The following is a 19,843-nucleotide window of genomic DNA, read 5'->3' on the forward strand; positions in this document are numbered from 1 at the left end:
AGTCTCTCGTGTCCTACAAAGCATGCGAGGCATCTTGCCTTGCCAAATTTAAACAGGGATATTATTTTTAAGCTACTATAATTAGTCTCCATTTGTCTGTGAATCAGCCTTTATGAGGCAATAGCATCTAAGCCCCATCAGATGAAACATGAAGCCACATCATGTCTGTTTATTATTTTGAAAAGAGAGGGTGCCAAGTTTCCTGTAACACCCAATTCAAACACTGAAATTTGGAGGACAGAATGTCCTGTTGTCCACGTTTGAAGATAGGAATATATTTTCATCTAATACATCAGAGTCCCAGGTTCAGCTGGCAACAGGAAGGAATTGAATTCCACAGCTCAAAAATAGGACTTAAGTACTAAAGCACCTTTCTTTGCTCATATAGGATAATATTTATGTTTTAACCCCTCATGTGGCAGCATGTTTTAAAGTGCCCATGTTTGTGAACAAACATGAGAACGTTTTAATCTAAAGATAACTGCCTAGGTGACAAGAGATTGGCAAGTGTTTTAAAGCTATGTTTACACTCCCTGATACATGGTTCTCCTAATTAAGTTTCTCAAGAGCAATAAAGAGTTTCTATTGCAAACAGAAAGGTAGGGGGAGGGGAGCATTCCTATTTAAGCCTGAGCTTCCCGCAAATGACATGGCTCCCCTAAGGGGTTCTGAAATCAGGTATTGGAATATAGTAGAATCTTCTGGTCTCCAAAGGAAGTCCAGCCAGAGAGCAGGTAACACTAACTTTAATGCAGTTAGAATCTGTAAGAGGTTTAAACTGGCTGCCTTAGTAAGCCCCAGAGACCCAATGAGAGGGCACAAGCTCAACGCCATCATTCACAAAGAACATCAGTTAGCAGTATGCCAGCAGATCTGGCACATGGTGGTGGGGGCGGTGGTGCAGAAGAGGGAGATACACTAGTCACTTGTCTTCAGATTTATTACAGTAAAGCCTTAATATCTTCATGCCCTCGATAAACGTGTATAGGCACACCTGCATCTTTTATAGCAAGTACCATGGGTTCTAGTTTCAGTTATAACATTTACTAGCCAGGTTCCCTTCAGCCAACCACTTTAACCTTTCAGAACTCCATTTTTCCCCCTCAAATACAAAACAAGCAATAACAACAAATAGGGAATGAGGCAGTGGGGTGTAATACTTGCCCTGTATCTAACCTCACAGGATTTCTATAAGAACCAAAATGAAATAATTAATAATAGTTTCACAGTCTTTAAGGTTTAGCAAACATGTATATAATGTTTTCTTATGGCTGGGATGAGGTGCTTGACAATTCTCACATCTAACAACCCTCTGATAAAGGTACTATTATTATCCTTGTTTTGTAGATAAGAAAATTAAGGCCCAGAGAGGTTCAATAACTTGCTGGAAGTTATGATACTAGGAAGGGGGATTTGAACTTTAGCAGCCTGACTCGAGTTTGTGGTACTATATACCACAATATGCAGCCTGTCATAATTATCATATGAACATTAATATTATATAATAACTAAATTTATGTTTATCTCAATTTCACAAATGAAGAAAATGAGGCTCAGAGAGGTAAGTCACAAGCCAAGATCATCGAGCAGGCAAATGGCAGAGCCAGGATTTGAAACTAAGTCTATGTGACTGCAGACCCTGAACTCTCAACCACAAAGTTAATAAACTTCAATCCACAAATATTGACTCTGCATCTACTGTGCTCCAGGCTCCGTGTTCTAAAACACTATTCTTTTTTTAAAAAAAGATAAGGTGGCAGTTATTCGCCCAGGAGCTAAAAGGTTTTCACATCATCTCCAGGCCAGATCAGCCCCACCCCCACTCTCCAGGGCAAAGTCCCAGCCTCAAACAGCAGGTGCCCAGTGATAGCTGATGCCAATAACGACAATGATGACAGAAATATTTTAAATGTTGGGCTCTTGCTTTAAAAGGGAATTAGACTACTCAATTTCCAGGGCAAAAACGTCCTACAGGGCAAAATGCTGTTTCTAAAACAATGTGAACAGGTGTGGCCTATCTCAACAGATGAAATATTTGAGGAACATTGTTCAGTCCTACCAGCCTTTCAACTCCCGAGGTAGGTTTGGCCCAATTCAACCTGGTTCTTCCCGGGCTTTCCTGATAGTCTTTTATCCCAGGGAAACCCCTCAGTTGGTCACCCTAGAGAGCAAGGACTAGGTTTTATACTCTTGACCAATACAAACACACACAGTGGTTCTAGCACAGTGCCTTGCAAATAAAAGGACCTAATGTCTTAGTGGATTCAATGGATGGAACAATATTTTATTATTTTCAAAGTACACTCATTTCCACTTCATAAGTGTTGCCAAGCAGCAGTCCCTGCACTGCTAAAACGATGATGTGAGAATCATTTTAATTAGCACTTTCATTGTTTGTATGCAAATGCACATTCCTAAAGTGGGTTCTTTAGAAAGCTTTCCTAAATCGACATCCCTCACAGTGATTTTTCCCTTAAATCTTTTTCCATAGACAGTAAAGAGATAAATTTCAATCCAGCCTGAGTCTTAATGATCCTGAATCTTTAATAATGGAATTAAGGTGCTTTTCTTAAGCACCTTAAGAAAAGCACCTTAAGAAAAGAATGGCAAGTCTAAAATGAGGAAATGTGAGGCACTTCCAGGCACCAAGATAGAGCTACTCCTTTGACTCAGTCATCCCAAAATACGATGGGTGACTCCAAAAGAGAGCACACTCCCAACACCGAGCTGCAGAAAAGTGAACAGTTTGGCGGCCTGAGTCCCCCCGGGACAAACCTGAGAGTCTTCAGAGTCATCACAAACTTTCCGACCTCCTCCTCTTTTCCCTTCCCCAAATACTCCCAGCTCAGGGAGCCTGAACTCTCTGCCAGCCCACCCCTAGCCTGTTCCTTCCTTTCGTCTCTGACCTAGGGGCTGGGCAGCCTTGGTCTTGTACCTCAGCTCAGGGAGAGGCCCAGATGGTCCTGGAGAACTCAACCCTGGCAGAGGCATTGGTGGACCCACCCAGCCCTGCCCTGGGTGGGAGTCCTGAAGAGCTGGTCTCTTGGGGAGTAGGAGTGGGAATAAGTTCTGGGTGGTCAGCACAGCTGAATCCTGATCTGAGTCACTAACTCAGCCCTGTATGGTTATGCCTGGCAGCCCAGAAAGCCAGTCACAGCTTAAAATTAGAGAGAACACCATGGGGAGAAGCAAAGTTTTTGGAAGGGCAAACGAGGAGTCAGAGGTTATCTGAGCTTGGAGAAAAACTCTGTGGTCCAAAGAGGGTGGGGAAATTTGGGAGCCAGGAAAGCACTAGAAAATCTTTTAAGGGGCTGCAAAGCACTCCTAACATTGGAATGCCCTATTTGCATGTCTAGGCCACAGGAAGAAGGAATGGAGTCAAAGCTGAACAAAGGACAGCAGCATTTATGGTCAGAGGAAAGTCCAAAAGGCTAAGGCAGGGGTGTCCAATCTTTTGGCTTCCCTGGGCCATATTGGAAGAAGAAGAATTGTTTTGGGCCACACATAAAATACACTAATGCTAGTGATAGCTGATGAGCTAAAACAAAACAAAACACACACACACACACACACACACACACACACACACACACACACCCCATATTGTTTTAAGAAAGTTTACAGATTTGTGCTGGGCCACATTCAAAGCTGTCCTGGGCCACACACAGCCTGCAGGCCTTGGGTTGGACAAGCTTGTTCTAAGGTCTGGGAAGAGTTAAAACATAAGAAATTGAAATAACCATTAGGTTTTTTGTTTTGGAGGTTCTTTTTTAAAAATCTATGATCAGACCAAGAAGAAAACAAAGCGTATGATAACAGACCTGCTTGAAGAAGCCCTCGTCATATTATAAGAGAAGCCACTCTTCCTCGTGTTGTTTCCACCTCCACCAACTATGAGAATGATCTTACTGGAAAGGGAGACTCTGGTAAGAGGTGACTGAGGCAGAAGACAGGTGTGGAGCTAGGAGAGTCGCAGCCCCTTTAAGTGAGAGCTACTCCTTTTTGGGTTTTCAGGCTCAGGTGAACCACATCCATAGACAGCTAAAAGAATCTGAACTGTCACTGATGAATCACTATCAGTAATCCTTCAGAAGCCTCTGAGAAAAGGAAAGGTGATGAAAATTGAGGAACTAAATAATTAACACTAAGAAGGGTCTAGAAGTATACACTAAGAAGCTTGGGATCAACATCCTGAAGAATTCTAGCCTGGAATATTAAATAGATGAATACCTATGAAAAGAAAGTGGTGACTCTATTTTGGTGTCACTCCAAGAACTGACACAGGCTCACTGTCAAAAGGTATCAATTAATTTCCCTTTTTAAAAATAGAATTAGACCAATAGCTCAGATGAGCGTAACTTCACAGACAGGATCCCAACACAGTTCTGGGACCCCCACAGAGCCCCTTCTCTCTCATTTATAACCACAGTTCCCTGGCACCACACAGGAAAATTATGCACATCTGGAGGAGAGGAGAGCTTGAGGTTAGGGTGCAAGGAAGGCTGCCACTTAGGATATCCCCTAAAGGTCACAGCCAAGCAGTGTGATGGCTGACACCTTAGAAATACATGCTTGTTAAGGCTTGCTAGTCCAAGCTGGATCAGTCTCCAGACTGTCATTCTCAAAACTAGCCAGCATAAAGACCACTGCTGGCAGGAGGGGAAGGGGGATGTTAAGAATATTTTAAGTGTGGTGACACCCTTCTCACTCAGTGACCTGTGACTGCCAAGCCAAGATCCCTGAATGGAAACGCCTGGTTGGAACTCCTTCTTAGCTCATCAGTGAGACAAGCATCTTTGGAGCTATTTTTTCCAAGGAAGGGGACGTCCCTGAAGGAAATGAGTAGATGCCAAGCAGAGAATATAGCAAATCAAAATACTTCCTGACACAGCCAAATCCTTGGCTGATGTACTTCCAGCTCAATGCCTGGAACTCAAGACCAGCCCAGGGAGGATCAGACACAGGCTCCCATGTGGCTAGAAGCGAAGAAGGTCCAAAGTGGCTTCAGAAATCTCTAAGACTGAAGACACCGGGCTTGTTCCAAGCCATAGGATTTCCAAGCTAAAGGGAAGATTGTACATCATCTTCTTACTTTAAAAAAAAAAAAAAAGGTGAGGGGAATATACAAGCGTTAAGGGAAACAGTATTGCAGAGCTCCTTAAAGTAGTGAAGGATTTAAAGACTGTTCTTCAGAGCCCTTTTCCCCAAAGCGACATTTTTAGCCATGCACTGTTTAGTTAATTAACAGAGGAGACCAAAGGTTCAAACCAATCAGCCCCATTCCCAGCATTCAGTCCTGGAACTGACCCTGAGGTACTTCAGACCAGGGTGATGGGGAGAGAGGTCAGATGATCTGTGGCGATCTGGAACCAACCTCACAAAACTGCGTCATCCATGGACAGGCTGTAAGGGAACTAGCCACACCCCAGCCCCAGTCACGCTGCAAATTTAACCCTAAACAGAACATACTAAACATCAGTGTTGCTCAAAAGCTCGGAGACGCACTTTGGAGAAGGGAGGTGTACAAACAAGCATTTCTAGATGGCCGTCTTGTATGCCATCTTCCAGGGATGGGTCCAGAAACCAGCAGATATACTTTGGTTTGTTTTTTTTAACTGACACAAAATGGTTCGGAGACGTGCCCACTCTCTCTCTCTCTCTCTCTCAAAGATTCCCTTTTCAATGCTCTGTCGGTTCTTCTGCTTGCCCCAAGAAAGAAACCTCCATCGTGCACTACCAGTCTTCAACACATGCTAAATCGGGGCAATGTGGAGACAGGGGAGGCAGTGATGGCAGCCAGGAGAGGACGGGCTGAAGCAAAAGACACTGAATACTTGAAACCACAAATCCTGAATCTGCAATTCCTCTATTTACTTAGAAACAGTTGCTGATGCTTACCCTGCCCAAAGATAAACTAGGACAAACCGGAAAGGGAAGGGGAAGCAGTGAGGTAAGGCCTGTTGTAAACCTGGCTCCATGCACGCAGAGGAAAAGCTCCCCGCGTGGTCAGGACATAGTTTTCCTCCCGATGAGAAAAGTTAGATAACAGTATGAATAGTGATATTAGGCTGTATCCAGGCACTAAGCAGACGCAGAGGGCTGCTGTCTTCACACACATAAAAGACATCTGGAGACCACTGTGGTATGGTGGAAAGAGCATGGCATTTGGAGTCGGAGGAGGTGAACTTGAGTCCTGGCTCAGCCTAGGACAAGCTGTGTGACATCAGGCCAGGCATTCAACCCCTCTGAGTTTCAATTCTCTGTGAACTATGAAACAAATGACTTAGACTAGCTGATCTTGTAGGTGTCTTTCAGCTCTATCATTCTGTTATGCTACTAATGATGCAACAAAAGAGTTATGCATCCAATCAGCAAGCATTTCATGAACACATTCTGCATGCCAGGTCCTCCGCTGGGTACGAGGCACAATCTTGCACCCAAGGAACCTTCCAATCCACATATGTGAGAGACTTACAAATGAGTCTGTACAGTACAAAGGGAGAGATGCATGGATAGGGTGAAGGGTTCCAGCAGAGGAGAGGGCAGACAGCAATCAGAAACAGTTGCCCGGGAGTGATTCCTGGGCTAACACTTGAGGTAGGAGGTAATTAGGCCAAAGGAAAGAAAAAAAGGAATAGTATGTACACATGATAGTATGCACTCAGGAATGGCCCAGTAGGGCATGTGGGGTGGGAGGAGTGCTAAGAGATCAAAGGCCTTATAAGCCAAACTAAGAAAAGCTACTGCCAAGCACCCCCGGGGCCCCTGTACCTCCCCTGCTGTTCACCTCAACAACTCCCTATATGGCCACATCAGGGTCAGAAACAGCTCCTCCAAGTCCCCTTATGTCAACAGCCAAGCAACCATCCCACCCCTGCCCCCAGCCCTCTCCTTTTGTCCCTGAGTCTCATCTAGCTCCACCTGCCGCCCTGCACATCCAGGCCACACCTGCTGACACAGAAGCTTCCACTCAGTCACCCAGCAGGCCTTGCTTTCAGCTCTTGCTCAGCCCCCAATGCCCAACCCATGTCAGCTGTTCCAAATAGTTTCCATCTTCCTCAAAGCCACAATCACATCCCTCCCACCCACCCCAATCTCATGCTTAGTCGATGATTCCTACCTCCTCTGTTCCTGGGAATGACTGTCCAGCACAACTCCCATAGCAACCCTCCTGCCCACCTGTCCTAAGTTCCTTTCTACATGGTGCAGACAAAACCACGGATATCTCTGCTTACAAGCACAACAGAAAGCAAAGAGAAAAACTCTACGAAGAAATAGAGATTGCATTCATCAATCAATGCATCAATGCAGGCTGTTGCCCATGCATGTGACTGGGCTCTGAAACAAGCACACTTAGGTGGGATAAGGTATATGAATGTACTCCGCATGCCAAAAGGCCCTGTGTAAATATTAGAGCTACTCCATATGTGTTGGTTGAATAAATGAATAAACAAATCAATGAATTTGAGGCAATCTAAAGAGCTGCAAAATACACAGTATTATCAGGCTTAGGAACCAGGAACACAGTCTAGAATTCAGCCAAGAAGATCCTTTCTAAAACTAGAGTTTTCAAAACTCTGGTCCCTCCTTTGCTCCTACACACACAGCCCACTTAATGCCAACCTGAGCAGTGCTGAATCATTTTAATGATGTATTTTGGCTATTTTGGAAATAACTTCCTAAAACAATATATTTAGTATAAAATACAAGCACAACAGGTTTAGTATATTGCACATATAGTACACTATACTTTGTGGGTGTGTATATACATTTGTACCATGCTCTAAGTGCCATTATAAGCTCTTAGCCAATGACTGCTAACACAGGCTCACAGCAAAACACCCCCTGCGGCCTCCATTACACCATCCTGTGCTGAGCATGTTCTACAAAATGTTTTGTTTTCTCTGCTAAAGCCTCTGTGCCATTTAATTTTTGTCCTGGTCACAATTTTGACTTATCAGAGCCAAGAGATGGTGTTCAACTGGCTTTGGACCCACCACAAAAAAAAATTAAGAAACAATATAACCCAGGATTGTAAAATCCAAGTATTAGGGTAGTCCAAGTCTCATGAGCACTGGTGAACACGGGTAGGCTTACAGACCTCAGAGCTCTAGTCATCAGAAATATTCTGCGGGATGACAAGAAGATGAAAACTCTCTGCCTGGGGTTTACTCTGTACCATCTACTAAACAGAGCTACAGAATTTCCTCTCAGTGCGGCAAGTTCAGGATAATACCATGAGCTGGTGAGTACATAACTCACTATATTTAGTTCTTCTTTCGTGTTTATTACTGGCAGCCATGAGAAATAAACGATGACATTAGGAACCCATCTCTACTGAGACTCTGCCCTTTGAACCCCACAAAAGTTGTTACATGGCCAGTACTCCAGGTTTCCCCAGCACTGAGTATGTGCAGTATGTGACAGAATAGCGGAATTCTAGAATGTCAGAGCTTGAGGAAGGCCCAGACATGATCTCATTTATCTCAGAAACAACTAAAGCTCAGAGACAGCAGGTTGCTATAGGGTTGGTGGCAAGTCACGTATACCAACAGTCTGATGAACTCTCACCCCAAAACCAAGAAGCCAAAAATGAAAAAGGTTGAAATTCAGTCTCCATCTGGGCTAGCATTTAGTCTTCAGCAGTCTACAAGAATGATTTCAGAAAGGAAACGACGACATTAGAAGAAACAGAAACTGTGGATCATGATGGCTCATAAAATAGGAATGACTCGGATTAAGTTCAGTTATTCAAGTTTTAGGTTGGTTGGGCTTTCTTGGTGGTGGTGGTGGTGGTGTGAAATTCCTTTTCTAGAATCTACAGATGCTTTAGAAGGTACCAGACCCAAAAACTAATTCTTTGTTTCATTAAAACACTGGTGACTTCTGTTGTCCAGTTTTATATTTTTGTCTGACTATTAAAAGGAAAAAAACCTAAGAAACATTCAACTCCTTTGAGTTCAGTAGTTCACTTCTATTTGAAAAATAAAATGAAAATATTTAAGAGCAAATGTAATTAGTAAATTTGTATAAATGTTCCCAACATGGTATTTTTATGAGTAAATCACATTATACAAAGGACATTATATGTTTCAAAACTAATATAATGACTTGATATTTGTAAAGAATACTTTAAAAAAATTACATTGTTGCTTTCTTTCCTTCCTTTTAGTTAAAAACACACAAATTCCTTTCTTTCTTTTTTTTTTTAGACGTAGTTTTGCTCTTGCTGCCCAGGCTGGAGTGCAATGCAATGGCGCCATCTCGGCTCACTGCAAACTTTGCCTCCCAGGTTCAAGCAATTCTCCTGCCTCAGCCTCCTGAATAGCTGAGATTATGGGTGCCTGCCACCATGCCTGGCTAATTTTTTTGTATTTTTAGTAGAGACGGGATTTCACTATGTTGGCCAGGCTGGTCTTCAACTCCTGATCTCAGGTGATCTGCCCACCTCGGCCTCCCAAAGTGCTGGGATTACAGGCATCAGCCACCAGGCCCAGCCATAAAACACACAAATTTCTTTAAAGAAAAAAATATTTGTTTTACCCTACTGTCCCAACATTTTTTTCCCCATCATTTAAATTTTAGTTTCCTTATTTAAAAAGAGAGGTATCAGGCTGGGCGTGGTGGCTCACACCTGTAATCCCAGCACCTTGGGAAGCTGAGGTGGGCAGATAGCTTGAGGTTGAGACCAGTTCGAGACCAGCCTGGCCAACATGACGAAACCCCATCTCTACTAAAAATATAAAAATTAGCCGGGCATGGTGGTGCACCCTGTGGTCCCAGCTACTGGGGAGGCTGAAGCATAAGAATCGCTTGAACCTGGGAGGCGGAGGTTGCAGTGAGCCGAGATCACACCACTGCACTCCAGCCTGGGCAACAGAGTGAGACTCCATTTCAAAAAAAAAAAAAAAAAAGGTTGTTTTGTTGAACCTAAAGATCTCTTGATTTTTTAGGATAAGATTTTAAATGAATAGTAAGTCAGGGGTGACAAAACCAAAAGCCTGAGAGGATCAAACAGGTAGCAAACAGGTGATGTGGGGACCACAGCAAATTGGACTCCCTCCTGAGGGGGCAACCTCTGTTCCATTCCAGCCCACTGTCCCATGCAAGAATAGAGCCCAGTACTGCTAGATATTCTAGTTTTTCATGAGTAGTTAGAAATCAAATTATGTAAGATTTTCTGATTTTTAAAACTCTGGCCACTACTTTAAAAACTTTTAAAACACTGGTGTTTTGTGGCCAGCTAGCTTGCAATCTGGCTACAGAAGACAAAATGCTATAAATATGATAAATTCAGGGAACAAATAAATACAATGTCTAGAAACATGAAATCTGCTGGAAAACGAAATTAGCTGTTAGAAAACAAAAAGGGGCTGGGCGTGGTGGCTCACACCTGTAATCCCAGCACTTTTGGAGGCAGAGGTGGGTGCACAGCTTGAGCCTAGGAGTTCAAGACCAGCCTAGCCAACATGGTGAAATCCTGTCTGTACAAAAAATACAAAAATTAGCTGGGCATGGTGGCGCACACCTGCAGTCCCAGTTACTAACGGGGCTGATTGGGAAGATTGTTTGAGCCTGGGAGGTCGAGGCTGCAGTGAGCCATAATCACACCACTGCACTCCAGCCAGGACAACAGTGCGAGACCCTGTCTCAAATAGAAAGGAAACAAAAAGTGTAAAGGTGCTTCCGCTTCCTTTTTAAATTAAAAGGATTAGCAACTCATATAAGAGACTATTTCCAACTTTTGAGTCCATGTTGGGACAATTCTGGAAGTTGTAAATTTTATTGAAGTTAGGCTGCCTTGAACATAGCTATCTTCCCCAGTCTTTCACCTAGATCTAATCAGAAAAGCCATCTTTTACAGCAGGCACCTACCTGCCACACAGAGCTATCCAGAAGCACATTTAGTATGGGATGTGTGACTAAGCATGGTAACTGGGCAGGGGAATGTCATCTCCTAAAAATGTAGAAGTGTTATATATGGAAATTGTGTACGTGCATATGTACCTTAAAGGGGTTCCTGACCCTTTACCCAAAAAGCCTAAAAACCAATATCTTACTGATTATAATAGTGAATGCTGAATTATCCAAAGTTCAACAAGCACAAATAATACATCATTTTTTTCAAGCACACCTCTGCAGGAATCATTTTTTATTTAATCACTGCCGTAATCAGTAGACTAGAGAAATTCTCTCTGAGTGAGAAAAACATGGAGTGAGTCATCTCTATGTTGATAAGGAGACAGCAGGATGAGGGCACTGCTGTGAAGTAGGCATCAGATGGTGCCTTGTCTAAATTAGTCAGTGGAACAATCAGAATGATTTCTTCCCATGACGAGCAGTAATCACCGGAGATGATGCTGATCTCCTTGTTTTAGTGACGACCCCAACACAATTTAATGTTTACTTCTCCAAACCAGGGCAAAAAAAAAGAAAAAAAAAGGAAAGACAAAAAATGTATTCCACTCTCTATTTGTAGTCACTAGATGGAAAAAGAGAAAGTATCTTGTTTTTACATGTGGCTGGCAAATGTGCTACAACTTCCTGTTTGTTTAAAAAGTACAAATGCAAATGTGTAAATCTCTTGGAGAAACACCAACACCTAAGAGATGTCGCTGTTGCGTGAAATGGATATCATGTCATTGTAGGTCACAATAACTTTCGCTGTTGCGTGAAATGGATATCATGTCATTGTAGGTCACAATAACTTTGGCCAGAAAGTGGCCTTATGAACCTCTGGTGATATAAAGCAATATGGCAGCCCAGGGAGATACTTCTAGACAATGACCCCTGAGAAGCTGCCCCCAATAGCACACACTCCAAACAGCAGTGTGGTGACTGGCATCATTGGTTCTGGACACTGAATTAGAATTCAGTTGCCACCCTACTCTTTCAGAGAGGTGGCAACTTATACAAATTCTATTTTGAGCATTTTCCTAGGGTAGCTGGAATTCTTAAGATAAAGAAAATGGGTTTGGGTTGCTTTTTAATTTGTCTGAACTCCGCGGTTAGAAACTATCAATCACAAAGGATTCCAAATCCTGTTCTGTTCCACAATGCAAGAAGACCTTGTTCTAAAGGGCAGCAGTGAGACGTTCAGTTGAAATGGCCATAATCTGTGGCTCAACTCATGGCAACCACCTCATTTCAAATCCATATTTGTCTAAAGCTGCTGAAAAAAGAAAATATTGAGCACAAACAGCTTTAAATCCTTTTTAGAAATAAGGGAAAGGATGGAAGAAAGAAATTGGCCTGACATATCCCCATACATGCAAAATTTGAAACTCAAGTCAAAGTACTCTAGTCCCAAGTTGTTAATGAATGTGAAGCCTCAGACCAATTAAAGGCACTGTGAACAGGCAATGCCCTCAATCAAAAGACACATTGAGCAAGAGGAGTTATAAACCAACTGGTGAGGAAACTTTCAATGTTTCTAGATCATTTATAAAGAATAAAAGGGATACTATTATTATCCTTTTTAAATATAATATATAAACATAACACACAAAAAAATTTTAAGTAGCTACCCATCTCAGGCCTCTCCTCCTGAGATGGTCTACAAATATACAAGCACTGAAGACTATTCTACAGCCTCAGCGGTTTTTTTGTTTGTGTGTGTGTCTGTGTGTGTGTTTAACTTAAGAAGGATACCACCAGTTTTTTAATGTCCCACCACTCTAAGTCTCCAGGGGCATAGGAAGATCCCATACCTTTTTTATTCCTGAAATCACTTACTGAAGGAGGAATCAGAAGGAAAAATCCTCCCCCTATGATTGCCAGTAAGTTTCATTCTTTTTAATTTTATTTAAGTTCCACTCTGTGAGAAAAGACAACAAATGAAAACCAGGGTTGATGCCATTCGTTATAAATACCATTCCACTGAAACCCTCATTTGCCATAAACCGTTGGTCATAGACAGAACACTACACAATTAATGTTCATTTTCTAGAGATTACATATTCCAGAAGTACCACTCAGAGTGTTTTCACTCAAGCTGGGGAGTCTTGAAATACATGTAGAAGCAAGTCAGCACTGCCCATGCCCACGGGAGGGCCAGACCCCATTCTAGAATGCTGCTGATCACCCTGCCCTCTCTCATCATCATTTCCACAAAAGGCCTGAGAAGACCACATGGGGTTGGGGTTGAGGGAAGGAGTGAAAATGTTTTCAAAGAAGGAAATTGTGAGGATATTCAAAAGCTTTGAGGGCAGGGGGATTGGGGGGTTCCTAAACTGAAAGGCTCACAAAGGCAGTCAGACGGAGGAAGGCTCACATAGGCAGTCAGAGGGAGGAGGAGGCAAATAGGCTTTGGAGCCAGTGATGGTGGGAAGAGGCAAAAATGTCTATGGCAGCTGGAGACTGCAAGACTAAAGGAACTCACTAGGAGCCTCAAAATGGGAAAACTAAGGTGCCCAACGAGAAGACGGAAGAAGCTCAATGAGACGGTTTGTCTGGGAAACAGACAAAGCAAACATGGGACAGCTGCATTTTATGCCAGAAGCCCACAAATAGATGAAGATGTGCATGAGTCAGAACTGATTTTCTCGTATCAGTCAATGGCAGTTGAGGGGTACAGGTGGAATGCATACATCTACCACAACCATCACAGTATATTTGTTATCTTGTAGCATTTATCCTTGATATTTTGAAGATAATCATAAATATCTTCTAACTTCTAGCCCTGTAAATCACGTTGCCTGTTTGGCCTTCTTCAGAAAATTTTATGATGTCTAACTTTTCATTGCAAAATTACTGATTTTCAGGTATGTTTTCACTTAGTGAACCCTCAATGAACTTTTGGATGATATAACTATTGAATGAGAAAAATACCTGAAATGTAATAACAGTAAATTAAATTTAGTCATTGAAATGGCTTGTAGAAGTTCCAGTGCCTAAGAGCAACGTAGCTTACAGGCTATTGGCAAAGGCTGCTGGATGTTCCTGCTTGCTAATAATTCACTCAGCTGACCAGATTTATAATTATGCAATCTTGAAAGTAATTTTCTTGATTTGGGGAAGTCACAGCACTTCAAACTTTTTACATAAGGTGAGACTTTATGACTACTTTTATATCATATTATCTCATTTGTATAATTCATATTTGCATAAAATGGAAACCATATTCATTAGCATGTCTTTATTTACTTCTTAGTAGGGACTTTATATGGAAAATATACCCTTTGCCTTCGCCTTCCCTCTTTCCTCTGTCAAAAATCCTACGCATCTCTTCCTTTCTCTCCCTAGATGATCTCATTCAGCCTCATGGCTTTAAATATCATCTATATGCCGATGACTATGAGAGATACCATTTCCAGCCCCAGCCAACTCTACATCTTTATGGGAATATCGAATGGGCATCTCAAACCTAAGACGGCCCAACAGAACCCTTAGGGTCCCTCTTTGCTCCTTATCTCAGTGAACGGCAACGTCATTCACCTAGCCAAAAACACTGGACTAATCCTGACTCTTGTTTTTACTCACATGCCACATGCAACCTAGAAGGCTCTACCTTCAAAATGTATCCTGAGCCTGACCGCTTCTTCGTATCATTCAATCATCACTACTCTAATCCAAGCCACACCCTAATCTCCTGCCTGGACCACTGGAAGGACCTCCGATAGGTTATACAGATTCTACTCTTGCCCCTACCATCTATTCTGCACTCAGGATCCAGAGGAAAAATGTTAAAGCACAAAGAAGATCACATGGACTATGGAATCCAATCACTCTCAGAGTAAAAATCAAACTCCTTACCATGGCCTACAGGGTCTGGCTCTCACCTACTGCTCTTATTTCACATCACTCTCCCTCCCTATGAACACCCCCAGCCCAAGTCCAGCCAAACTGCTCCTCTACTAAGCCAAGCTTATCCTACGTCAAAGGCCTTTCTTTTCACTTGCTATTCCCTCTGCCTGAACACTTCTCCTCCCCTGGTTCCTTTACTCCACTCAGGTCTCTGCACAAAACCAATCTCCTTCTTTTTCTCTCTCACATACATAGAAGCCTTTCTAGACCATTCTTTCAAAAACAGCCCCGCCAGCCCCTCACCTTGTTTTACTGTTTTCATACCACTCATTACCACCTGAAATTATATTGTCTATTTAGTTATTTGTTTGCTTCCTTCATATGTATTGCTCACAATACTTAGTGAACACCCATCAGGTGTGAGGTGCTCTTCTAAGAGCTGAGGATACAACAGTGAACAAGACACGACAAGCAAAGACCCCTGCCCTCATGGAGCTCACATTCTTATGTATCATTCCCACTCAAATCTAAGATCCAGGGAGGCATAGGCACAGTCTGTCTTATGACCACTGAATCCCCAGAACAGTGCCTTGGCACAGAGCAGGCATTAATACATATTTGTTGAATGCATAAGTGTCCTGCTACCTGATGCCATCTGCTTCCCTGAGGACTTCCACTACAGAGCCCTTCCTGCCTACCAGATGGGATTCAGGTTCTGGGACTCAGAATGTCACTGTGTCCCCTTGGACAGGGCAGTCTAGACAGCCAGCCTCCTGTGGCTGATCTGGTTCCCTAATCCTGGGCCTGCTTACCTAACTGACTGCCCTTCCTTCCTATTCCAACCCCCAGCATCCTGCAAACTCACCAGTGGCCATCCCACTGGGATCTGTCTCAGTGGGTCACAGGAGCACCTGATCCACATCATAGGAGCTGACCAGGTAGTGTTAAACAGGCCAGCTTTTCTCTACAAAGAGTAGCTCAAATAAAGATGCATGGGTTGTTCAGCGTCCCTGGCCCATGGTGGTCCTTTCCCTCGATATCTCACCTAAGACCTCCAACATCCACTAGCTGTCATACCTGGAGGCACTCTCACCTCAGCACTGGAACACACTGTTATTAAGGACATATTTTTGCCTCTTTCAACTGTCATAGAGGCAAGACGTGTACCTGCTGTGATGAGTAATTAAGTTTCTTTCAAAAAAGGAAGAACATTTGTTAACTGTGAAATTCTCTGATCTCAAATAAAAATGAAGGTAATTGTGAAATGTCGTTAATTCATCTTTCAAGAAAATGGTAGCTATACTGGTAGGAAGGGAAACAAAAAAAAGAGAGAATGGAAATCTCTTGAAGAACCACTCTGGAAGTCTCAGAAAATAAGTATTTAAAACCCATTATTTCCAACATATCAGTTTCACACTTTAATGTATCTGTTGGCTCAGAAGGGCCCTGCTTGAAAACCCCTATGAGACTGGCAGATGAAGGTGTCTATGAACATCACAAAAGTCAAGGCAGGAAGCCCCTAACTGGTGGTCAGTTGAATTGGGCTGACTATGGCAGCTACACTGTAACACTTATATCTGGAATTCCAACTTGAAAAAGTGTGTTAATAAAGTTAATAAATGTAGCAGATAGGGGGAGAATTGCCTTGCTCTACATCTCAGAGCCAAACAGTATTACCTTCTATTTGCCCAGGACTTTATTCTCCCTGGGAAAATATAAGCATTCGTGCATACATTACTTCTTGCATGGATTATCTCTTTTAGTCTGCAAAGCAAACATATCCTGTAAACAGCAGGATATGTTTCTCTGTCTGGGGCCTGGGAGGTCAAAGAATTCACCTACAATCCCACAGTAAAAATGGCAGAACCAAGTAAGTACCAAAACCCAGATATGCCTAGGCCCAGCCCAGTATACTTCCTTCTATAATAGGAAGGACAGCATAGTTCTCTGCAAATCGCATTCTACAGTTAACAAAGCATTTCCCTTCACTGAGAAGAAGGAAAAAAACACATATATTCACCAGTGGTTTAAGGTGGTGGGAAGATGCATTGGTCCAGGAGCTCTGGGCAGAAAGCTTTCACGAACTCTTCCAAAGGATGCCAACTCCTGCAACGACAAATGTACAAAACACCTGGTGTGAATCACAGGCACCCTGTGGCCTCTCCCCAATGGGACTCATTTAAACACCATTTGCCAGGCAATTTAGGCATAAACCCCTATCTCTTGTAGCCCGATTTTCTTCCCCACTCTGACTTCCCAAAGTAGAACAAGGATCTTTAATTCACCAGCTGAAATGGTCCCCATTAGAATCACAGGATCTTGGGCAGAAGGCAGCTTTAGAGATCATCTTTAATGGAGATCACAAACTGAAAGCACAAGGGGTGACATCCAGCCTGTAGAAGTGTTACATTTCATCTATGGATATGTTTAGAAAATCTGAGCCAAACATAAAAATCAGAGCTATCACACAGAAACCCAGATTTCTGGCTTCTCTTAAAGAAAGAAAAAAAAATCAGACCTGTCAACATGGCCCACATTTATGTCTTAAAATGATCAGGTGGTGCTAAGCATTAAAAGCAGTCATCCTTCATAGGCAGGCTTGGCCGCTCCAATATACCACAGTCCCCACCACTCCCTATTGTCTCCTCCACACAGAGAAGAACTGGGGTTGTCATTAGTCATTGCCCTTGCATTATTTTTTTCTTGTGGTACAGAAATATTTTCTTCTACTTATAATTCTAACACAAGTGAGAAAACAAAAGGGGCCTAGTTCCAAGAAAAAAAAAATGGTAGAGCCCATATAATAACTCAAGTTGGTAGCCTCACTCCTGTAGACATTTGCAACCCCCAAAGAAGTACAACACTCCCACTTTACATGCATTAAATGTAAGCAGGAAACTGACTTGCCCACTCCCATAGTTAGATGCAGAGGTCAATCTAGGTCTCTCGATTGCCTAATCCAGGACTCTTACACTATGCTGGACTACATACTAGTCTTATACTATTCAGCAAAAAAATTAATACAATAAACAAGTACACACACACAATTAACTAATTAAAAATAATTATCAAAAATAATACTTTCAGAGAAGTATTAAAGTCAAGGAAATACAGTTGAAGCATCCCACTTTCCACTAAAATGCTTGCCATACATCAAAAGTGCTCAGTGTCCTAAACGGTCTGGAGTACTCTTTATGCTAGAAAAATCTCCCCTAACATGCATCTTCAATACAAGACTGTAAATAAGTTTATGTACAAGGTAACAGCACTGTAATAAGTAAGCAATGTTCAACAATAAGATCTTGATAGTACTTATTTATATCACTCCCACAAAGAATTTATTGATTCATTCACTTAACAAATATTTATTGAGCCCTATTACACTCCAGGAAGTATGCAAGGTGATGGAGATACAAAAGTGAACAAGACCCTCAAGTTGATCTGAATAAAAGATAGATCCAGACACTCAAAATGAATTATAAAATAATGGGTAATTGTAGTGATCTGCAGTCAAATGCTCTACCCCTGAGCTAAACCCTCTACGGTCAGTGTAGTGATCTGAGTATGCACCTGTGTTATGGGAGCACTGAGCAGGGGCACCTGATGCAGTGGAGGTGAAAAGATACTTCCTAGCATGGACAGAGGCCTCAGGAAATCCTAAAGGTTGGATGGGAGTGGACCAGGCACAGTGAGAAATGGACGACAATGGAGGCAAAAGCAAGGAGATGAGAACAGCCCCTACAATTTGGTCTTGTCCAGATCTCCTATTAGCTCTGGGTCTTAAAAGCCCCTGCCTGATGCCACGTGACCCAACATCTGCTGGACTTGATCCACAGCCCTACATATGCACTTACAGAAGTTTATCTTGACAAGTGTCCATATAAAAAATGTCACTAATTCAGCCCTGCTCCCTGGCAATGCCTACCTATGACTCCCTGGAGTCTGCTGTCCCAGAGTCTGCAGGGCCTAAGAAACACAGTGGTAGAAATACTAAGCCTTCAGGCGCAGTGGCTCACACCTGTAATCCCAGCACTTTGGGAGGCCGAGACGGGTGGATCATGAGTTCAGGAGTTTGAGACCCGCCTGACCAACATGGTGAAACCCCATCTCTACTAAAAATAAAAAATTAGCTAAGCATGGTGGCACGCACCTGTAATCCCAGCTACTCAGGAGGCTGAGGCAGGACAATCGCTTGAACCAGGGAAGCGGAGTTTGCAGTAAGCCAAGATCACGCCACTGCACTCCAGCCTGGGCGACAGAGTGAGACTCCGTCTCAAAAAAAAAAAAAGAAAAAAGAAATAAAGAAATACTAAGCCTTTCATGATGGACAAAAGACAGTAAATAAAGATGTTTTTCTCATACCAGTCACAAGGCTGCCCTGTCTATCTCCACCCCAGGGCCTGGATTTCCACAGCAAGAAGCTACTATGCATTTGAGCCTCAAGCAGGAAGCTTTGTGAAAAATGTTCCAGAATATCTGCCCATCAAAATCCCCACATGGAGTTCTCTTTTTCTTCATAGATAAGAAAGAAGTGAGTCACCAGCCCTGATCTAGGCTGAGGCAAAACCAGGGAAAAGCACTCCAAAACACAGGCTGGAAAGCAGCACACAGAGGAGTAAAGACCAAACACATGGTCAAGGGTAGGGTTCCGGTTCAAGGCCCGTATAAGGAAACAAACAGGCAGAATTCACCTGAAGAATCGGAAGAGCTTCCCTGAATCAGTAACTAGTGGGCAGGTTCCCGAGTATGGCTGAAAATTAGAAACACCTGCAGAACTACAGCAACAAAATAACCCCCTATGTACCACAGCCATTAAATCAAAATCTATGGTTTAGAGGTCCAAGCACTGTCCAGAACCTCCTCACAGGTGATTGTGATGTCCAATATGAAAAGAGTGTATTTCACCCAGAGGTCTCAGAAGCTCCAAAACCTCTTCAAGGACATGAATTCAGCATCCTCCAGGAAAGAGCCAAGTATCCAGATCCTTAGGGGAGTAGCACATCCCTGGTATGTTTACCCACTCTCTGCATCACACTGTGACAACCACAACTTCTTTTAAATAAATGTAAAAAAAAAAAAAAATAAGGAATGCCAGCAG

The 19,843-nt window shown here is 42.7% G+C and overlaps 1 protein-coding gene across 50 annotated transcripts in view; it reads right to left on the bottom strand.

Annotated features, from left to right (window-relative positions):
* Positions 1-19,843, bottom strand: part of SORBS1 (sorbin and SH3 domain containing 1) — a 250,086-nt gene that overhangs the window by 162,830 nt on the left and 67,413 nt on the right. For all 50 annotated transcript variants that reach the window (XM_034931185.2, XM_057298960.1, XM_034931184.2 and 47 more), the window contains exon 2: positions 16,766-16,851. The gene's annotated coding sequence lies outside the window, so the exon portion shown is untranslated. The remainder of the gene's footprint in view (positions 1-16,765; positions 16,852-19,843) is intronic.

This window comes from Pan paniscus, chromosome 8 (assembly GCF_029289425.2).
Source record: "Pan paniscus chromosome 8, NHGRI_mPanPan1-v2.0_pri, whole genome shotgun sequence".
NCBI classification, from domain to species: domain Eukaryota; kingdom Metazoa; phylum Chordata; class Mammalia; order Primates; family Hominidae; genus Pan; species Pan paniscus.